This window comes from Solenopsis invicta, chromosome 2, assembly GCF_016802725.1.
Source record: "Solenopsis invicta isolate M01_SB chromosome 2, UNIL_Sinv_3.0, whole genome shotgun sequence".
In the NCBI taxonomy this organism is placed as follows: Eukaryota; Metazoa; Arthropoda; class Insecta; order Hymenoptera; family Formicidae; genus Solenopsis; species Solenopsis invicta.
The window spans coordinates 12,065,755-12,080,248 of record NC_052665.1 but is presented as its reverse complement, the minus strand read 5'-3'; the positions used below and the strand labels follow the sequence as shown (position 1 = coordinate 12,080,248).

The window sequence follows — 14,494 nt, the reverse complement described above, 5'->3', positions numbered from 1 at the left end:
AAAAATAAAAAATATTCGGAAAGCATTGATAATTCAGATATAACTCAATTAATCCAAAGTCATAAAAAGCTTATAAAATATCGAGCAATTTAGTTTTAATGTTTTGTATTAGTGTCAAAATTTCCAATTTAAGAGCACGGTAGCAAAATTAAAAATTTCAAAATGTCATATTTGATAATTTTTTAATTAGTATAATTTCACAGAATCTTCTCTTTCATTCTGAACCCTATATTCTTGTATCTACACTCTGTTTTCTCGGTCTAGTTACGGTTCTGCTGGTAAATATAGGCACAAGAATAAATTGAATATGAAATACTTCATGGGTTATTTATGCTGTATTTATACTTATGAGTTATTATACTTTATATTAACAGTAAAAATCCATTTTCAAAGTTCCAAAATATTAATATACAAAGCTGTTGTAAAATGACTCATCGCTCAGTATAAATCGTTGTTTTACAGAGTTTGCAAGTGTGATCTAATTGACATATTTAACTAAATCACATGGCATTATATTTTATAAGCGTTCCACTCTTTAGAATAAACTAAAATAAAAAAATTCGATCAAAATTAACAAAATAGCAACAAAAAATTAAAAAAAAATGCTTTTTTTATTGCTATAAAAAATAAATAAATAACAGCACGTAATTGGCTGTAGTTTTGTAGAAAATTTAATTGTTCTTTAATTGAAAAAAAAATATCTCCATATCTTTATTCGTGCTCGAGTTATTTCTTTAAAACTAAAAATTTACATCACACAATGGGTCAAACTGCAGAAGAAGCTTTATACATTAATAGAGAGTGTTTACTGGAAAAAAATGAGGAAATCTAGAATTTTTAAGGAATTTATCTTTTATCTTTGAAAATCATGGATTTTATATAAAAAAATTTTTGAAATTTTATCTTTAAATTTAAATTTAATTTTATCTCTTTTTCTGACAAAATTCTTCCTTTGATCTTTTAATTCTTTATAATGCAAAATTAATTAGCAATAAATATTGCATACATTTTCGCATAACTCGCAAAATACAAGTATCTAATTCGATTAATTTATGCAAATATAATTTTATAAGTGTAATGATCACATATTAACTACAGTTATTAATCACATATATGTATACGCATTAAATCAATGCAATATTATCGCTATCAACTAGCACATGTTGTATTTACCTGATGCATAAATTTATAGAAATACAGTAACTATAGTTACTTCGCGTACCCAATCAAAACAATTAAGCAGTGATTGCGGCAAAGGTAGAGTATCGTAATCACTACTAATTACTAAGCATTTTGATTAACTCATGCATAATTATGTTGTAGAAATTTGACGAATAATATGATAGCACGAAAGCCATTTGATGGAATTCTCTTATGGATGCAACGTAAATACTATAAGCTAAGATTGGGTAAGTTAATATCTTTTTTCTTTTACTAAATTAAGTAAAAATTAATTATTTATTAAATTAATTCAATTACTTTAAAAGTTATATAAACAAAAAACTAATTCTGTTAACAGTTGCGTTAAGATTAATTTAAGTCCAATTAAAAGTAAAATTTAAAAATATTATTTATATTAAGTTATAATGTAATTTTTAAAAAATTAGTTCCAATAAAACAATTACAATTATAATACGGATTACAAAAGTAAATTTAATATTTTATTTATCAATTGAATTTATATATTGCAAAAAAAATTATTATTTTGTAATAAGAATTTTTTCTTTTACATAAGTATTTTTAACTTCTATAGAAAAACAATTAATAAGTTAAAGTTTATGTGTAAAAATAATTAGTTAAAGTTAAAAATTGCCTTATTCAAAATTTAAAAGTTAATAATCTTTTAAACTTCATTATTTCATTTTTAACTTTTAACTAATTGCTCTCCATTTCCGTGTACAATTTTAAATGAAATTTAACAATATCGCATTAAATAAAAGTATACAAAGAAATCTGTATTTATGTATAATACACAATCCTTATTCAATCGACTCAATGTTTTGCTTGGCACTTGTCGATAGCACGCGTTTCGTACAAACTTTCAAGAGACATTCAAAAGACGTCTAGAAGACATTTTATCCCTTGGATAAAATGAACTCTATGTATTATTTTCGTTCAAAATTTAATCTCAATCGTACGAGATTTACTTAAAGAAAGAATTTACATATTTGCATTGCAGAGATAACAAAATATAAAAATTTCAGAAAAATCTAGTAAAAGAAATTAAATTTTAAATATATGTATTGATCGATTTTAGCCATCTAAATTAAAAAATTATTAAATATTTTATCTCAAATAATAATAATAATCGATAGAATTTAATTGCTAAATAAATAACGTAACCGCAAAATATTAATATTTTTTTGCAATATGACGTTTCCGAGTAATATCAGTTACGTTTAATAAATGTTCAAAAAATGGTTAGCCAATTTGTGTTTATAATGTATAAAACTACGTTTATTAAACCGCCAAAATATCTTGTATAAATGATATTTTAAACTAGTAAAATATATTGAAATATGTTATAAAATAGTAAAATAAAATTATGGGGTAACACCAGTTTGTCGGGTTAAAAAAAGAAGGAAAAAAATTATACTGTTGCAAAAATTAAATTGCTTACAAAATTATGATGCTTGTATATCGCTTGTATGACACTTCAAAAAGCTTCTTATTTTCATCAGAAGTGCAACGTGTATACACCTTGCAATAGCTCTTAAATTTAATGGACACAAATCCAAAATATTATATAGATTTAATGCTTATTAATAAGTTACCTTAATAACAAATTTGTCACTGTACGATTGTATGTCCGTTTATTCCCACAGACATGTAACATTTTGCCATCCAAAAGATGTTGCATAGACATTCTCGGTAAAAAAATGTTATATATAATTATATAGGCATAAAATATATCTATATATATTAGAATAAATATTATACAAATTTACATATTTTATAATTATATATAAAAAATTTTTTCTCAGATAGTGACATCCATACAATGTCATGAAACATCCATGCAATGTTCTTCAACTAAAATGTATTGTGTGGATTGTGTTTGACGCTTTTTGCAGACAATGCCGTGAATTGTGCTATCGATTTCGGTTCGTATGATAAAAAGTGATTGCAATATGGCGCGGCGCACGAAAATCGAGCACGAACAGGCGACAGAATTTGCGATTACGAAAAATAAGTACCTCTTAGATGGAAAGTTATGAACAAATTAATTTCAAAGGCAGTCCACCTTTAAAATTAATTATCATAACTTCTTTTCTAAGAGAGTCTTATTCTTCAAACTTTACATATAACTTCCATATATTACCCAAAACGTGTGTGGACAGTTTCAAAAATGAGTCCCTTTTAAAAGGAAAGTCGTGAGCAAATTAATTTTGAAAAGAATCCACAATTGAAATTAATTTTATAATAATTAATTTGATTTAATCAATGATTATATATGAGCACAATACTTCTTTTTTTATATTTACAAAATATTTTATTAAAAAATTATAATCTTGTAATGTTCTCTCTATTTCTTAATACGGAATCCCTTTAATATCCTTTTTAATTTAATATAATATTATAATATTATGGATAATTATTAATAGTTACATATACTGAGAATAGTTACATAAATTTTAATAATCGTTAGTTATTTGTATTGATATTTCATTTTATAAAGAATAATCAATGCAAAAAATAAAATTCAAAGTACATTCGCAAGAACTTAATTATATTTAATTATATTTAATTTTTATTAACATAACGTATAAAAGAAGAGTACAGTTTACATTTCCTCTTTTCATCTTGGTTTTAGCAGTTCTTGGTTTATTTACTAATTCTTTAAATAATATTTAATTACATATTATCTTTTTACAATTTTTCAAATAAAAATTCTTTTAGCTCTTATACAGTAAAAAGAAGAAACTGAAGAGAATGGCCACGGGCATTTAACTGTGACTTTATTTTAAAGCGCCTCTATATCCATAAAATGTGGATACTGAACTATGTAGTCAACGTCGTATGAAACCGGTAGATAATGTCGAATTTGGGATTGTCTTCCGTTATGACCAAGAGCAAAATTGTATTGTACATGTTAAGATTATGTTTACACGGATTATTTACGTATTATTTATGTTTACACAAAACTTTTTAGTGTAAACAATACAAACAATAAATTATTATAAATTGGATAACTCAATATAGAAAAAATAATTAAGTTATAAAATTGTTATTATATCTGTAAACATAATTTACATTGTACCCATGCAATGTAGATTATTTATATATTTTACACTCAAGATATCCTAAGTTGATCTAAATAAATATTTGCACAAATATTTATTAAAATTTTATTAGTATATGTAAGCATTCTGATTTAATTGGTAATACTACTTTTCCAAATTTGCAAATAAGTACTGTAAAACGTGATTTTATATAAGAAACAAAAATAAACAAAAAATCAAATAACTTTTAAACCAATAAGTAAATTGTACTCAAATTTTACACTGATGCTCAAATGTACAATATGATACTAGAATATTGTATAGAATTTTTATATTTTTAGTAATATTTTGAGATATGACTCATTTAAGATGCATCCTTAACCCTTTTGTGCCTGATGACACATGTGTGCCAAATCTTTAAAGATTTATATATATCTTCCACAAAAATAAAGATAGCAACTTCTTCCTGGATTAATTTTAAGCATAAAAAATAAGACTCTTAACAAAAAAGAATGAACATTCTTAGAAGTTTTTCCTCTTGATCTATATACTTTGTCAAAAATTCATAAAATAGATTTAAAGTAGAAAATGTATGTCTCTTCCACAAAGATTAAAATAATAAGTCCTTTCTAAACTCATTTTGAAGATTAATGTAAAAGCTATTTATTAAAAAAAATTGCTATTTATTTTTAAAATGGTGGATCCAATATAACAGCCCAAAATGTAAAATTTCTTTAGATTGTAATAAAGTCATACTCCAAAGCAGGCTTAGCAAACTGTGGTTCATGAATCATTCTTGTACATTCAGATTCTTTCCTGAGTGTCCCTCAGATGTCACTTTATCCTTTTCTAACATTAGGTAAACAATAAGGATAAAATGACACCTAGGGAACACTCTACAGGAAATCCAAACGTAATCCTAGAGAAGAAAAGCCAACAAGTAACAGTTTACCAGGCCTACTTCAAAAGTTTTTGGGGTCTGATTATGCATCTGTAATCAAACTTTCAAAATTCAATATGGCAGACAAAAATATTAATTTTAATCTGCTATATTGGATCTGCCATTCTGCATTTTGAAATTTTGATTATAAATTTATTATCAGCGACCCTAAAAATCCTTACTAAAATGTAAATTAGATATTAATTATTCCTAGAAAAATCAGGCACAAAAGGGTTAAGCAATTTTAATTTAAAAAGAATCTTTTCTAATATATCAACATAAGTATTGACAGATTTAAATACAATAGGCAAGATATTTCTCATATTCAGTTAAATAAAAAAGTACTTTGCTCCTGAAATCATGTAGATGATCAAATATGATAGGTTGGGTTCCGATATACACTGCCAGTACTGAAAATTTATAGTTCATGTCACTTATACTATAAATTTTTTGTACTGGCAATAAATTTCAATGTGCAGTTACAGTAGATTATGTCATTTACAATTCATGAGTATTTATACACTGTGCATGTTTCATGAAATGTATAAATACAGTGCATGAATATTTGTGAATTGCAAATGATATAATTTACTGTGACTGCGTACCGAAATTCACTGCCAGTACTAAAAATCTATAGTACATGTGACTTGAACTATACGTTTTCAATACTGGCAATGTATATTGGAACGTAGCCTGTCATATTTGATCATCTACACATTTTACACAACCATATCTTGGTTCCAGGTACAAGTTACTTGTTTGTTCACATGTTTTCTATATAAAATTATAAATAGAATTCTGTTTCAAACTCTGTCACAAATTATAAATCGTCTAAAGAGGGCTTTATACTTTAATTACAGAAATGCAAAAACGTAGAAATATACAACAATTAATAAAATATTTACCAAGTTGCTCCACAGATGTAGTCTTTTAAGTGAAAGTCTGTTGACAACTCGTTCATTGTTCTCGAACCGTACACACAACCGTATACACGACCGGCCAATTCGACACTCTCGATATTACGCTGATAATTACACACGAATGCAAACGTGACTAAAAAACGAAACGCACGCAAGAGTCTCAACAGGCACTAAACTTGACAAAAAGAAACGAGCGACCAATGCATCACGTCACACGAAACAGCGGCGAGAGTCGTTTGAATGGATGCACAGAATGGATAGAGACGAAACAAACTCCCGATTGCAAATCTTGTGCCAATATGATCGCACGGCGACAAGTAACGCTTCACTTGACATTCGCGATATTTTACTGCGTGGTGAAGTATCTTATTCCAGTGAACACGTTTGCGCGCGCAAACTTGACAAGAAACTATGCAACAAGCACACACGATACTCGCGATCACCTTTACGATACTACGGTTTACTGCGTATCAGAATACTTATTCGTAATCACATCGACACTCTCGAGACCGTATTTGTAGACAATTCGGGTTTAGAACACGCGAGAAGCACGAAACGCTTTGTTGTAATGTCCGACAACCAGCGAAACAATATGGCGCACTTTCGGCAGTACTACGCAAAATGGCGACGGTAACGCTAGGGACAGTGGCGCTGCGACGTCAGAGCAGCGGCATCTCACGACGATTGCCGAACGGCGGCGCAGACGGCCGAGCCGCCGCGCGCCGAGCGCGAGTAGTGGGGTAGTGGGGTAGTGGGGGAAGCGTCTGGCGGGCTAGACTAGACAGCACGTGAAGCGTGGTGCGTCGCGGCGTGGCCTTGTCGAACGTTGACCTTTCGTCGCGATCAACAGCCCGTTCGTCGGTTAGCAGCGTGCGCCTCAGCTACCGCAATCTCAACTCAACGACTTCATACTATTAGTGAGACTTACTTGCGTGGCATCAAATTTTCGTATCATTACGGACTCTCGTATCATTTGCTAAATCTGTCTGCGCATACTGATCTCGGTGAAAATAATATGTTTATTAAATATTTATTGCAGCGTTTATGAGATGTTTACGTTGATAAAATCTCGCGATATCGTATCTTTTAGCTTCGGTTTCGAGAGTGTAGTACAAGGTATCGTCATGATCTGCTTTCGCGACTGTTATATAACAAAAAAATATTGTGTCTTCGATACTGAAAATTCGGAAAATCTGACTATGAGAAGAGGAAGAGGCCTAGAAGGCATCGAACATCGACGGAGCAACATGAGGTAAATATAATTTATTAAATATATTATATCTTACGCGCGCGCGAAAGCGTTGATCATTTTTTAATTTAATATTTAAAATGTAAAAATTAAAAAAAGAAATTTTACGAATCAAATTTGATTTTTTACTCACAGTTCTGATACACAACGGAGCGGAGTTATTCAGATACAAAGCTGCGATGATACTGTAACATACAAATATAAAATTTAAAAATTATAACTATGCTCAAAATAATCAATATTTGAAAAGTTTATTTTTACATGCACGTCAAATTTGCAAAACACTTTTAAATGGATTTTTAATAATGCAATCATATCGGAAAAATTTCTTTACAAAATTCAATTTCATTAAAATTTTTTTTTTCTTTAAGTATTTATTTTTTTTATTAAGATGAAATGAAATAAACGAAAGAAAAACTATTAATTTTAAATAAAAAATTATATTTACATCAGGGTTGCTCCGCTAGGACTCGATGCCTCTCCCAGACCTTCTCCTTTCAAATCCGGATTGTCGAGCCTTCTCGTCCCGCTGCACTCGCGGAACACTCGCGTTAAATACACTAACATTGCGTCCGAGGACTAATTAAGTCCTATTACTTAAACGGAACTCCCGAAACAAACGCGCGACGCGGCGAACCGGTTGCGGTTCGTTTAATTAAATCATTGACGAGTATACATCAACTTTATAAATTGAATGAATAAGTTCGCTGAAGCAAATAAAAATTAATTTTGAAGTATGTATTTGAAAATAGATATAAACCCGATCAAATTATTTCATCTAGCTATAGGTCAAAGCCAAATAATTCAAGTAATGACGAATTGCTTACGATTGAATTAAAAAACTAAAAAATTTCTAATATGTCTTTTTTTTATTGAGGAGATGTGTTTATTTTAAAGAAAGTTACAAAAAATCATGTTTAATAATATAATTAGAACGATAAATATAATTTTTAAAGACGATTACTTGCATCCTCAGAATTTCACGTTAATCAATACAGGAGTTTGTTCTCCTAAGTTCCATCTACTTAAGCTTGTATAATATTTGCAAATATCACTATGACAGCTTATTCATATTTGTAGCCCAAAAAATGTAATACATTGAAAATATAAATAAATAAAAAATATTCAGAAAATTTTATATTTTTGCTTGCTACAATAAGAAATAATCTGATTATATTTAAAAAAAACTCGAATGATTGTATGTTTCTGGTAAAACTAGAAGTAGAATTTCTGATAATTATAATAGGACTTTAGTTAAAATAATCTGATCGTTTGATAGATTTAACTATAATTTAGTAATTCCTACAAGATTTCTAATTCATCCATACTTGATTAAACGACTTAATTAACTCTAACAGATATTTAAATGCAACATGACGTTTTTCCAGTTTAACTTAAAATTGAAGTTTAAAAAAGCATTTTACATCACTACGAGCATCTTCTTCATGGCACGTGTAAGAGGCATTGCCTGCTGCGCGATATGCGAAATAATCATTTAGCAGTTCAAACGCGATGGATACGGGACCGATAGTGAGTTCGTTGAGAATGAGTTCTGCCTTTTGCATCACGTTTAACACACGTCTAACGTCGACTAAGCTTTCTTAACCACGATTCGCACGACACTTGTATCTTACAAGCCATAGTCGCCGGCAGCAAGTCACTTAAAGGAGACGCACTTTCTGGGGTGCTTTTGTCAACCCGCGACATGCTCACAAATCGTGGTTAATCCAGCTGATCGACCGGTTAGACGCTAAGTCCAATGAGACATGGTCTCATTGAACCGACAACGTGACGAAAAGTCAGAGTGCCCATTGCAACGGTCTCTGATACCAAATCGTACCCCATAATTTTATATGTGTTCAATCAAACGCAAAAATTTATTTTCTAATTGAATCACAATGTCTATTGCATTTATTACGAAAATTTAAAATAGAAATAAAAATTATACCTGAAGATCAAAAAAATTTCTGCATTGAAAAAATCATTTTGTAGCGCTGCAAGCATCTTCTCGAAGCACCTGCAAGAGACATTGCTACGTACGCGATTAACGAAATAACGAATTAGCAATTCGAACGCGAAGGATACGAGATCGATAGTGAGCTCGTTGAGAATGAGTTCTGTCTTTTGTATCACGTTTAACACACGTCTAACGTCGACTAAGCTTTCTTAACCACGATTCGCACGACACTTGTATCTTACAAGCCATAGTCGCCGGCAGCAAGTCACTTAAAGGAGACGCACTTTCTGGGGTGCTTTTGTCAACCCGCGACATGCTCACAAATCGTGGTTAATCCAGCTGATCGACCGGTTAGACGCTAAGTCCAATGAGACATGGTCTCATTGAACCGACAACGTGACGAAAAGTCAGAGTGCCCATTGCAACGGTCTCCGATACCAAATCGTACCCCATAATTTTATATGTGTTCAATCAAACGCAAAAATTTATTTTCTAATTGAATCACAATGTCTATTGCATTTATTACGAAAATTTAAAATAGAAATAAAAATTATACCTAAAGATCAAAAAAATTTCTGCATTGAAAAAATCATTTTGTAGCGCTGCAAGCATCTTCTCGAAGCACCTGCAAGAGACATTGCTACGTACGCGATTAACGAAATAACGAATTAGCAATTCGAACGCGAAGGATACGAGATCGATAGTGAGCTCGTTGAGAATGAGTTCTGTCTTTTGTATCACGTTTAACACACGTCTAACGTCGACTAAGCTTTCTTAACCACGATTCGCACGACACTTGTATCTTACAAGCCATAGTCGCCGGCAGCAAGTCACTTAAAGGAGACGCACTTTCTGGGGTGCTTTTGTCAACCCGCGACATGCTCACAAATCGTTGTTAATCCAGCTGATCGACCGGTTAGACGCTAAGTCCAATGAGACATGGTCTCATTGAACCGGCAACGTGACGAAAAGTCAGAATGAACATTGCAACAATCTCTACTGCCGAACTATATTTGACACATGTGTCCATGCAAACGCAAAAATTATTTTCAATGAATGGCAATGTCTTGTACATATGCATACACGAAAAAGATGAAATAAAAATATTAATGCACTAAAAAAGTAATCTTGATGCGTTGTTTATAAATCTGAAGGAATCAATCAATAGATGTGTTCAAAAATAGACGAATCAGAAATATTGTAGGAATTGCAATGATTATTATAATAATTATATTAAAGTCTATCAAATGTTCTGATTATAAGATATCAAGTTTTATTATAATAATGAGAAATTTTGTTAGTTTTGCCAAAACGCGCTTACACAAAAAAAATTAATGTTAAATCAACAATTCATTATTTTTTATACATGCGAGAATGTGAAATCTTTTTAGAATAATTTATAAACAAATATAATTTGCATGAAAGAAAATATTCTATATTTAAGCAAATTATGTTTATTTAAGGTTATAAATTGTTGTGAAAAAGTTTTATAATCTTGCTTTAAAATAATTATCTAATTATATTAACAAAACTTGTGAAATATTTTATTGTCTATATTCAAGTCTATTACAGTTCTTGACAAAAATTTAATGCTAATTGTATTTTTCTGTTTACATTTCTAATGTATTCTTATAAGAAATATAAATAATCTTTTAATTGGATTTTATATATTGCATAGCATAAATCTTCTGTGGACAATTCGTGTATTTACTAACATGAGTTCTGGATGAAACAAGCAAACAAATTTTTAATATTATTCTTATTTAAAATGTGCATAAATTTTGCGTTAATTCTTTTATTTTTGTTTTTTCAAAATACCTATACGGTATATACTAAAGCTTTATAATTTTTTTATTTCAATATTATTCAATTTGTCATTAATCATTATGGTATACACATAATTTTTATTCATTAAATTATGTATGAATTACAATAAAAATTCGGATTTAGTATTAAGTTTTAAAGTAATTATTATTTATAGAATTATTATAATGTAACAACATAATTTTAATTTATTGAATTATTTTATGTTTCCACATAATTTTAATTTATCCAATTAAAAAAATATTACTACATAATAATACTTTGGAATTATTATTATGTCTCGCCATAATTTTAAGTCATAGAATTATAATTATGTCACGACATAATTTTAATAAATAGAATCATTATTATGTTATAACATAATTTTAATTTATTTAATTAAAATTATGACTTGACAGAATTATTTTTATAGCCATAATAAAATTTACGAAATTTTATTATATTTGCACATAATAATTCCACGAATTAAAATAATGGACGTAACATAATAAAAATAAAGATTTATTTTTATGTCGATTTTAATGGAATTATTATTACGTTGCGACATAATTTTAATTTGTCGAATTATTATTATGTCTTGACATAATTTTAATTCACTTTTATTATAGCACGACATAATAATTCAATGAATTTTTCGGAAATTATGTCACAACGTAATAATAAATCCATGAATTACAATTATAATAATACATTAACACAAAAATAATTCCGTATTTTTATTATGTTGCATCCATAATTTTAATTTGTAGAATTACTATTATATCCAGATATAATTTTATTTATTTAAACTCATAATTTTTTTTTAACATTTTTATTAGAAAACATTTCTTTTATATTATAAAAAAATAAAATGACTTACTATATTTCATAGTTTTGTTACTTTATTTATAAATTTTTTTTATCACTCACCGATCAATGCGCAACAGTGGAGTTATCAGACACACGTCGCTACGATGAATCTGTAACATATAAATATAAAATACTTATTAAAGTAGCTCTCAAAATAATCAACGATTCAAAAGATAATTCTTACATGCATAAAGTTTTATACTAAAATATTTTTTCTTATAATTATTATTTTTTTAAAAATTGAAAGAAAATTACTAAAGAAACGAAAACAAACAATTAATTTTACGTATGTAAGCAATAATGCTTACCGCAAAGTTGCTCCACCGAGGCCCGATACCTTCCTTAAGTCTGATTTGTTTCCGAGTTGTCAGATCTCTTTAGATTATATTCCCACGATGTGCAATAATAGAATTGTAGTATATACGATACTATACGATCTGCAACACAAGAAAGTATTCAAATAAACAAAATATTCAAATAAAAATAATATTGAAAATAAATATATAGGAATATTATTTTTGCATGTATGTATTGTTTTTTATTTATAATGTCAATTGATATGTAATAGAAGGATAAAGTTTTAATGAAAATATATTACTAAAATATAAGAATCGTGCGCTATTTCTCAAACGAATATCGAATCTATGTTTTATTATTTTTTTTTTTTGTTTGTGTCCCACTATGGACACGCGTATTTAACCAACCAAAACAGTTACTGCGGTTATACAACGCGAAATCTATGTTTTATGCAATAATAATGTGTTGTTTAATAATAAAAGCATGATTAATGTAAACTTTGCTTACTAATTAGATGAATCGTAACGCCATTCGTTTCGGAGTTGAACTTTTTTGCGTACGCCGCGTTCTGCAAATAAAAAATAAATGCAATTAAAAAGACAAAACGGTTTTATCTCCCGCGCAGACAACTTCATAAAGACGCCGCACTTGTGACGTAGTGACGCTACACATCCCGCTCTTAACTTCACATTCATGCACTGGTTCGCGTCTTAAGCAACAATTGTATGTTGTCTTTTATGACGATTATTATTTTGTATTATACATTAAAAGCATATTAATATTATAAGCTCGACATCCGCGCGCGTTATTTGCAATCCGATAATATATATATCGCCGTTGTCAATATGTAGAGCGATATACCTTCGACCAAGTAATCATCGCAAAATATACGTTGTACGAATCTTCGATGAGTACAAAAATTGTATTTTACGCGACGGTTAAACTGATAGTATTGACGCAAGATTGAAATTAATTTCCCTTACTTGTTAAATGAATCACGACACCCTTCGCTCCAACTCCGATCTATCCTGCACTCGCCGCGTTCTGCAATTAGACACGTAAATGTGAATCAAGATGGCGAGCCGACTTTGTTCCCTCGCGCGCGATCAATTTTACGCGTCAAGATCGACGCCGCGCTCACGCCGTGGCCACGCAATGTACGAGTATCGAATCTACGTTACGAGATGATTAACTTTTGGCAATAACTATTAACGCGAGGTTTCGCTCACCTGTTAAACGAGTCGCGATGACGCCTGCGTTTCGGAGCCCGTCCGTCCCGCATCCATTGCGTTCTGTAAAAGAAACGTGAATGCAACTGAAGGTGGCGCGAAGCGGCTTCGTCTTCGCGCGGTTAACTTCACGCGACAAGACCGACGCGACGTCGCGTTTGCGTCACCGCGCGACAACGCTACCATGTCCTACACTCAACTTAGCGTTTCCCGCAACATATTATCGAACAGCAAACTTAAAAAATATCGCGAGATTAATATAGATTTACCTATTAACGAATTTGCGACTCCATTCGCTCTTGCTTTGATCTGCATCGCGTCCGCCGTCTTCCATAATCAGACGTGAATGCGCGTTAAAATGGTGAACCGGCTTCATTTTCGCACGGTCAATTTTACACGCGTCAAGCTCGACGTCGCGCTCGCGCTGCGACCGCGTAAAGTACGAGCATCGAATCTACACGTTACGCGATAATTAAATTTGCAATAACTATTAATGCGAGGTTTCGCTCACCTGTTAAATGAGCCGCGATAACGCCTCCGTTCTGGAGCCCGTCCGTCCCGCATCTTTTGCGTTCTGAGAAAGAAACGTGAACGCAGCCGAAGACGGCGGGAAGCGGCTTCGTCTCCGCGTGATCGATTTCTCGCGTCAAGATCGATATTATACTTCGATATTAACTTTGCATTTATTTTTTGCCTTACGTTGCAAATTATTATTATGTTTAAGACATGTTTCAGATTATAATCACTTCTAAATAACAATTTAGAAAATGTAAATGAATTAAAATATGAGCTAATTTGTTTCCCTGCACGATATCGATTCGATTCGATTAATCACTTCTGGCAGAGAGACATCTGGCAGAGAGACAGTCTTATTGGCTTTACGTCGCTGCGCCGTGAATTACTAGAGAAAGCGCGAGAGACGGGGAGAGAGAAAGAGAGAGCGTACGATAAATTTTATGTCCTTTAACGGCGTGAAACCTAGAACAATTCTTTTTAGATTTTTGAA

At 30.6% G+C, this 14,494-nt stretch overlaps 1 long non-coding RNA gene across 2 annotated transcripts; it reads right to left on the bottom strand.

Moving 5' to 3' along the window:
• Positions 1–12,022: 12,022 nt before the first annotated feature.
• Positions 12,023–14,188, bottom strand: LOC105196822. Of its 2 annotated transcripts, XR_005576715.1 has the most exons (6): positions 14,000–14,188; positions 13,489–13,551; positions 13,243–13,303; positions 12,767–12,827; positions 12,271–12,399; positions 12,023–12,072 (listed from the first exon to the last, which is right to left on the bottom strand). It is a non-coding gene; the product is annotated as an uncharacterized LOC105196822 (long non-coding RNA). The 2 variants fall into 2 exon arrangements; XR_005576716.1 differs by lacking the exon at positions 13,243–13,303.
• Between the last annotated feature and the right edge of the window lie 306 nt (positions 14,189–14,494).